The sequence below is a fragment of the Emys orbicularis genome, chromosome 15 (genome assembly GCF_028017835.1).
Source record: "Emys orbicularis isolate rEmyOrb1 chromosome 15, rEmyOrb1.hap1, whole genome shotgun sequence".
In the NCBI taxonomy this organism is placed as follows: domain Eukaryota; kingdom Metazoa; phylum Chordata; order Testudines; family Emydidae; genus Emys; species Emys orbicularis.
This window is the reverse complement of record NC_088697.1, coordinates 14,006,551-14,014,050: the sequence shown is the minus strand read 5'-3', so window position 1 is coordinate 14,014,050 and position 7,500 is coordinate 14,006,551. Positions and strand designations below refer to the sequence as shown.

Here is a 7,500-nt window from a genome sequence, read left to right as displayed (position 1 = left end):
CGGCCCCGCGGTTGGGGTGCCGGCCCGCGAAGGGCCCTTCCCGTCGCGAACGTCAGCGCCACATCGATCAGAGGGCGCGAGAGGAGCGGGCCCCCCCTCCCTCCGGGGGGCGCCGACAGTCGGAGCTCAGGTCCCGGCCGCTGCGGGGCCCATGAGCTAAGAGCCGGGAAAAGCAGGCCGTCTCGGAGGAGGGCCGGGTGCCCTCCGCTGTCAAACGTGCCCGTTTCCCCCCCCTGGCAAGGTCGGGGTACAACAATACTCGGATTGATCCCCTAGGCTGAGCTCCGGTTCTCACAGGCTCTGAAAAACCTGTCCTCAGAAATCTCCGCACACAGTTCTTAAAAGACAGGTCGAAAAAGCCAAACCCCCCCCCTTCAGTGGTACGAACCTGGAATCGCGTCCGACCTCGTGGTTCTCTCGGTCGGCCGAAGCGGCGTGTGGCGACCCCTTCCGGACATCCGCGAGACGACCGGCCATCAGGTCAACCCATTCGCTCCAATGGGGTTGACCTGGTGGCCGAGCGGGGACTTTGGACAATTTTTCGGACTTGGAAAAAATTTTCGGGGCTTGGGAAAAAAAAAAAATGTCAGCCCGCTTCCTCCGGGTTGACCTGGTGGCCGAGCGGGGACTTTGACAATCTTTCGGACTTGGAAAAATTTTTCGGGCTTGGAAAAAATTGTCAGCCCGCTTCCTCCGGGTTGACCTGGTGGCCGAGCGGGGACTTGGACAATCTTTCGGACTTGGAAAAATTTTTCGGGCTTGGAAAAAAATTGTCAGCCCGCTTCCTCCGGGTTGACCTGGTGGCCGAGCGGGGACTTTGACAATCTTTCGGACTTGGAAAAATTTTTCGGGCTTGGAAAAAATTGTCAGCCCGCTTCCTCCGGGTTGACCTGGTGGCCGAGCGGGGACTTGGACAATCTTTCGGACTTGGAAAAATTTTTCGGGCTTGGAAAAAATTGTCAGCCCGCTTCCTCCGGGTTGACCTGGTGGCCGAGCGGGGACTTGGACAATCTTTCGGACTTGGAAAAATTTTTCGGGCTTGGAAAAAATTGTCAGCCCGCTTCCTCCGGGTTGACCTGGTGGCCGAGCGGGGACTTGGACAATCTTTCGGACTTGGAAAAAATTTTCGGGCTTGGAAAAAATTGTCAGCCCGCTTCCTCCGGGTTGACCTGGTGGCCGAGCGGGGACTTGGACAATCTTTCGGACTTGGAAAAAAAAATTTCAGCCCGCTTCCTCCGGGTTGACCTGGTGGCCGAGCATCTCACCGTCCCCGGACGCAGCGAGGGACTGCCTCCCGGCCGTCAGGATCGGGCCCCTGGAAGTCTGGGTGGGGTGCGGGGGGGGGGGGGGGAATTGCCCGACGCCTCCGAGGAGCGCTACCGGGGCGGGCCGGGCCCCCCCTGCTCGAAAAGGAAAAGAAGGATCGGGCCCACGAGAGACAGGGACCCGGCCGCCAGGCAGGCCGACCTGGGTTCACCGTCCCCGGCCGCAGCGAGGGACTGCCTCCCGGCTGACTGGATCGGGCCCCTGGAAGTCTGGAAAAAGTTTAACCCGACGCCTCCGAGGAGGGGGCGCCCAGGGAAGGAGGGAGAACCGGGTTGACCTGGCAAAGCGGCCACCAGGTATACCAGTTAAAACCTATGGGTTGACCCGGTGGCCGGAAAGCATACCGGCCAGCCAGGTGAACCCCGTTCGATTCCACGGGTTGACCTGGTGCCCGGGAGGGGACTCGGACGGTTCCCCCCGGGGTACGCCTTCCTCGGCCCGAAGGAACAGGGTGCGAACCAGGCGCGGGGGCGGGGCGGGGAACCGCTGGAACCGCTGGGGGACGGGGGACGGGGAGGGGGGGAATGGATCGGGCCTGCCGGGACCCGGCCGCCAGGCAAGCCGCCCCGGGCTCACCCTCCCTGGCCGCAGCGAGGGACTGCCCCCCCCCCCACCCCCGGCTGACAGGATCGGGCCCGCTGGAAGTCCGGGAAAATATTTTTCCCGACGCCGGAGGGAGGGGGGGGGGGAGGGGAAGGGGCTCTGACGGGCCAGCCCGGGCCCCGGAGCTTGAAAAGGAAAAAAAAGGATCGGGCCCGCGAGAGACGGGGGCCCTGCCGCACGGGGCAGTCCGACCGGGGCTCGCCGTGCGGCAGGCCCGGGCGCCGGCAGGGGAAAGCGGGCGAGGAGGCGCGGAGCCGGGTGCCTACGGCCATACCGGACCGAACGCCCCCGATCCCGTCCGATCTCGGAAGGTAAACCGTCCCGGGCCTGGCTAGTACTTGGATGGGTGACCGCCTGGGAATCCCAGGTGCCGTAGGCAGCTTTTCCCGGTCCGAGCCAGCTCTCTCTCCTTTTTCTGGGGAGGAAGGAGAAGGGGGGGGGGGGGCGGGCCAGAAAGCCCCTCGTCGCTCCTGCCGAGTCGGAGGTCGCGGCCGCAGGTCACGGGTCGGGGCGCCTGGGGTCCGGCTCCCCCCAACACCCACCCGGCTTCCTCCGCGGAGGACCCCCGGCCACCGAAGCCGCTGGGGGAGACCCCGGGCATGGGGCGGACTGGCCCGGCCCCTCCCGGCCCCCCTGCGCCCGGCCGCCGGCCCGCGGGACCGCCCCGAATCCCCCCGCGGCCACCCAGGCGAGGCCTGGCCTGGAGGGCCCCACGGCGGGTGTCAGGCTCCCCGCCGCTTGCCCCACCGGGGACCCACGGCCACCGAAGCCGCTGGGGGGAGACCCCGGGCATGGGGCGGACTGGCGCGGCCCCTCCCGGCCCCCCTGCGCCCGGCCGCCGGCCCGCGGGACCGCCCCGAATCCCCCCGCGGCCACCCAGGCGAGGCCTGGCCTGGAGGGCCCCACGGCGGGTGTCAGGCTCCCCGCCGCTTGCCCCACCGGGGACCCACGGCCACCGAAGCCGCTGGGGGAGACCCCGGGCATGGGGCGGACTGGCCCGGCCCCTCCCGGCCCCCCTGCGCCCGGCCGCCGGCCCGCGGGACCGCCCCGAATCCCCCCCCGGCCACCCAGGCGAGGCCTGGCCTGGAGGGCCCCACGGCGGGTGTCAGGCTCCCCGCCGCTTGCCCCACCGGGGACCCACGGCCACCGAAGCCGCTGGGGGAGACCCCGGGCATGCGGCGGACTGGCCCGGACCCTCCCGGCCCCGCTGCGCCCGGCCGCCGGTCCGCGGGCCCGACCCGAATCCCCCCGCGGCCACCCAGGCGAGGCCTGGCCTGGAGGGCCCCACGGCGGGTCTGCAGCTCCCCCCGGGCTTCCTCCCCCGAGGACCCACGCCCCCCCTGAGCCGCAGGGGGAGACCCCGGGCCCGGGGCGGACTCGCTCGGGCCCCCCCCCTGCGCCCGGCCGCCGGCCCGCGGGACCGCCCCCGAATCCCCCCGCGGCCAGGCAGGAGAGGCCTGGCCTGGATGCCACGGAGGACCCGCGGCCCCCAAAGCCGCAGGAGGCGCCCCCGGCCCCGGGGCCGGTAAGCCCCGTGTCGCTCCCCCCCCCTCACCCCCCCACCCCCCCCGCGCCTCGCTGCCGGGCACCGGGCACCGCCCCAGAGTCAGCCGCAGCCGGCCGGCCTGAGAGCTGCCCTCCTGTGTGAGACTACGTTGATACTAACCGGCCATCAGGCAGGTCAACCCCATTGCTAGACCTGGGTGGACCTGGTGGCCGAGCGGGGACTTAGGAAATTTTCCAGCCTTTTCCCGGGGCGTGACCTGTTGTCCCGGTGGGGACTTTGAAAATTTTACAGCCGCTTCCCGGGGCTTGACCGGTTGTCCTGAAGGCCCCCCACCCCCACCCCCACCCCCGGGCTCCTGCTCCCCTCTCCCCAGCCTCGGTGCTCCGCTCCCAGCCTCGGAGGCTCCCTCTCTGCGGCGGCTGCATCGCGTCCGAGGACGCTCACCCTCCGGAGGCTGGCTGTAAAGCCTGACACCCACCACCGCCGCCGCCCCGATTCTCCGAGGGGCGACTCTGAGGCCTCCCCCCACCCCCGGACCACCCTGGAGACGACTGCTAAGCCCCCACCCCCGGCCAGTCTAGGGGAAGACTGCTAAGCCTCTCCCCCCCCTGCCCCACCCACCCACACTGTCTGGGGGATGACTATTAAGCCTCCCCCCCGCCCAGCCTGGGGGAAGACTGTTAAGCCTCCCCCCCACCCACCCTGTCTGGGGGACGACTATTAAGCTTCCCCCCCGCCGGAGCGCCCGGGGGACGACTATTAAGCCTTCCCCCGGACTGCCCGGCGGACGACTGCGAAGCCTCCCGCTCAGCCTGGGGGAAGACTGTTAAGCCTCCCCCCCACCCACCCTGTCTGGGGGACGACTATTAAGCTTTCCCCTCCGGAGCGCCCGGGGGACGACTATTAAGCCTCCCCCGGACTGCCCGGGGGATGACTGCGAAGCCTCCCGCTTTGCCTGGGGGAAGACTGTTAAGCCTCCCCCCCCACCCACCCACCCACACTGTCTGGGGGACGACTGTTAAGCTTTCCCCCCCGGAGCGCCCGGGGGACGACTATTAAGCCTCCCCCGGACTGCCCGGGGGACGACTGCGAAGCCTCCCGCTCAGCCTGGGGGAAGACTGTTAAGCCTCCCCCCCCCCCACCCACCCACACTGTCTGGGGGACGACTATTAAGCTTTCCCCCCCGGAGCGCCCGGGGGACGACTATTAAGCCTTCCCCCGGACTGCCCGGGGGACGACTGCGAAGCCTCCCGCTCAGCCTGGGGGAAGACTGTTAAGCCTCCCCCCCACCCACCCTGTCTGGGGGACGACTATTAAGCTTTCCCCTCCGGAGCGCCCGGGGGACGACTATTAAGCCTTCCCCCGGACTGCCCGGGGGACGACTATTAAGCCTCCCCCGGACCTGCTCCATCTCGACTATTAAGCCCCCCTCTGTGGTCCTCAGGACCACTGCCGCGCGGCCCGCGGAGTGGGGTGACACCCGGGCCGCACAGCAAACCGGCCACCAGGTCAACCCATTGAATCCAATGGGTTGACCTGGTGGCCGGAAATCAAACCGGCCACCAGGTCAACCCATTAGATTCAGTGGGTTGACCTGGTGGCCGAGCGGGGACTTGGAAAATTTTACAGCCGCTTCCCCGGGGGTTGACCTGTTGTCCCGGTGGGGACTTTGAAATTTTTACAGCCGCTTCCCCGGGGGTTGACCGGTTGTCCTGAAGGCCCCCCACCCCACCCCCTCCCGGGCTCCTGCTCCCCTCTCCCCAGTCTCGGTGCTCCGCTCCCAGCCTCGGAGGCTGCCTCTCTGCGGCGGCTGCATCGCGTCCGAGGACGCTCACCCTCCGGAGGCTGGCTGTAAAGCCTGACACCCACCGCCGCCGCCGACCCGACTCTCCGAGGGACGACTCTGAGGCCTCCCCCCACCCCCGGACCACCCTGGAGACGACTGCTAAGCCTCCCCCACCGGACCGCCCGAGGGAAGACTGCTACGCCTCCCGCCAGCCCTTCCCCGCCCAGCCTAGGGGAAGACCGCTAAGCCTCCCCCCCCGCACAGTGTCTGGGGGACGACTATTAAGCCTTCCCCCCCCCCCGGAGCGCCCGGGGGACGACTATTAAGCCTTCCCCCGGACTGCCCGGGGGACGACTGCGAAGCCTCCCGCTCAGCCTGGGGGAAGACTGTTAAGCCTCCCCCCCACCCACCCTGTCTGGGGGACGACTATTAAGCTTTCCCCCCCGGAGCGCCCGGGGGACGACTATTAAGCCTTCCCCCGGACTGCCCGGGGGACGACTGCGAAGCCTCCCGCTCAGCCTGGGGGAAGACTGTTAAGCCTCCCCCCCACCCACCCACCCACACTGTCCTGGGGACGACTATTAAGCTTTCCCCCCCGGAGCGCCCGGGACACGACTATTAAGCCTTCCCCCGGACTGCCCGGGGGACGACTGCGAAGCCTCCCGCTCAGCCTGGGGGAAGACTGTTAAGCCTCCCCCCAGCCACCCACCCACCCTGTCTGGGGGGACGACTGTTAAGCTTTCCCCCCCGGAGCGCCCGGGGGACGACTATTAAGCCTCCCCCGGACTGCCCGGGGGATGACTGCGAAGCCTCCCGCTTTGCCTGGGGGAAGACTGTTAAGCCTCCCCCCCCATCCACCCACCCACACTGTCTGGGGGACGACTATTAAGCTTTCCCCCCCGGAGCGCCCGGGACACGACTATTAAGCCTTCCCCCGGACTGCCCGGGGGACGACTGCGAAGCCTCCCGCTCAGCCTGGGGGAAGACTGTTAAGCCTCCCCCCAGCTACCCACCCACCCTGTCTGGGGGGACGACTGTTAAGCTTTCCCCCCCGGAGCGCCCGGGGGACGACTATTAAGCCTCCCCCGGACTGCCCGGGGGACGACTGCGAAGCCTCCCGCTCAGCCTGGGGGAAGACTGTTAAGCCTCCCCCCCACCCACCCACCCACACTGTCTGGGGGACGACTATTAAGCTTTCCCCCCCGGAGCGCCCGGGGCACGACTATTAAGCCTTCCCCCGGACTGCCCGGGGGACGACTGCGAAGCCTCCCGCTCAGCCTGGGGGAAGACTGTTAAGCCTCCCCCCCACCCACCCACCCACACTGTCCTGGGGACGACTATTAAGCTTCCCCCCCGCCGGAGCGCCCGGGGGACGACTATTAAGCCTTCCCCCGGACTGCCCGGCGGACGACTGCGAAGCCTCCCGCTCAGCCTGGGGGAAGACTGTTAAGCCTCCCCCCCACCCACCCTGTCTGGGGGACGACTATTAAGCTTTCCCCTCCGGAGCGCCCGGGGGACGACTATTAAGCCTCCCCCGGACTGCCCGGGGGATGACTGCGAAGCCTCCCGCTTTGCCTGGGGGAAGACTGTTAAGCCTCCCCCCCCACCCACCCACCCACACTGTCTGGGGGACGACTGTTAAGCTTTCCCCCCCGGAGCGCCCGGGGGACGACTATTAAGCCTCCCCCGGACTGCCCGGGGGACGACTGCGAAGCCTCCCGCTCAGCCTGGGGGAAGACTGTTAAGCCTCCCCCCCCCCCACCCACCCACACTGTCTGGGGGACGACTATTAAGCTTTCCCCCCCGGAGCGCCCGGGGGACGACTATTAAGCCTTCCCCCGGACTGCCCGGGGGACGACTGCGAAGCCTCCCGCTCAGCCTGGGGGAAGACTGTTAAGCCTCCCCCCCACCCACCCTGTCTGGGGGACGACTATTAAGCTTTCCCCTCCGGAGCGCCCGGGGGACGACTATTAAGCCTCCCCCGGACCTGCTCCATCTCGACTATTAAGCCCCCCTCTGTGGTCCTCAGGACCACTGCCGCGCGGCCCGCGGAGTGGGGTGACACCCGGGGCCGCACAGCAAACCGGCCACCAGGTCAACCCATTGAATCCAATGGGTTGACCTGGTGGCCGGAAATCAAACCGGCCACCAGGTCAACCCATTAGATTCAGTGGGTTGACCTGGTGGCCGAGCGGGGACTTAGAAAATTTTACAGCCGCTTCCCCGGGGGTTGACCTGTTGTCCCGGTGGGGACTTTGAATTTTTACAGCCGCTTCCC

At 68.3% G+C, this 7,500-nt stretch overlaps 1 non-coding gene across 1 annotated transcript; it reads left to right on the top strand.

Moving 5' to 3' along the window:
- The first annotated feature begins 2,189 nt into the window (after positions 1 to 2,189).
- On the top strand, positions 2,190 to 2,308 carry LOC135889800 (5S ribosomal RNA). The gene has a single exon (XR_010562127.1). It is a non-coding gene; the product is annotated as a 5S ribosomal RNA (ribosomal RNA).
- The last annotated feature ends 5,192 nt before the right edge of the window (positions 2,309 to 7,500 follow it).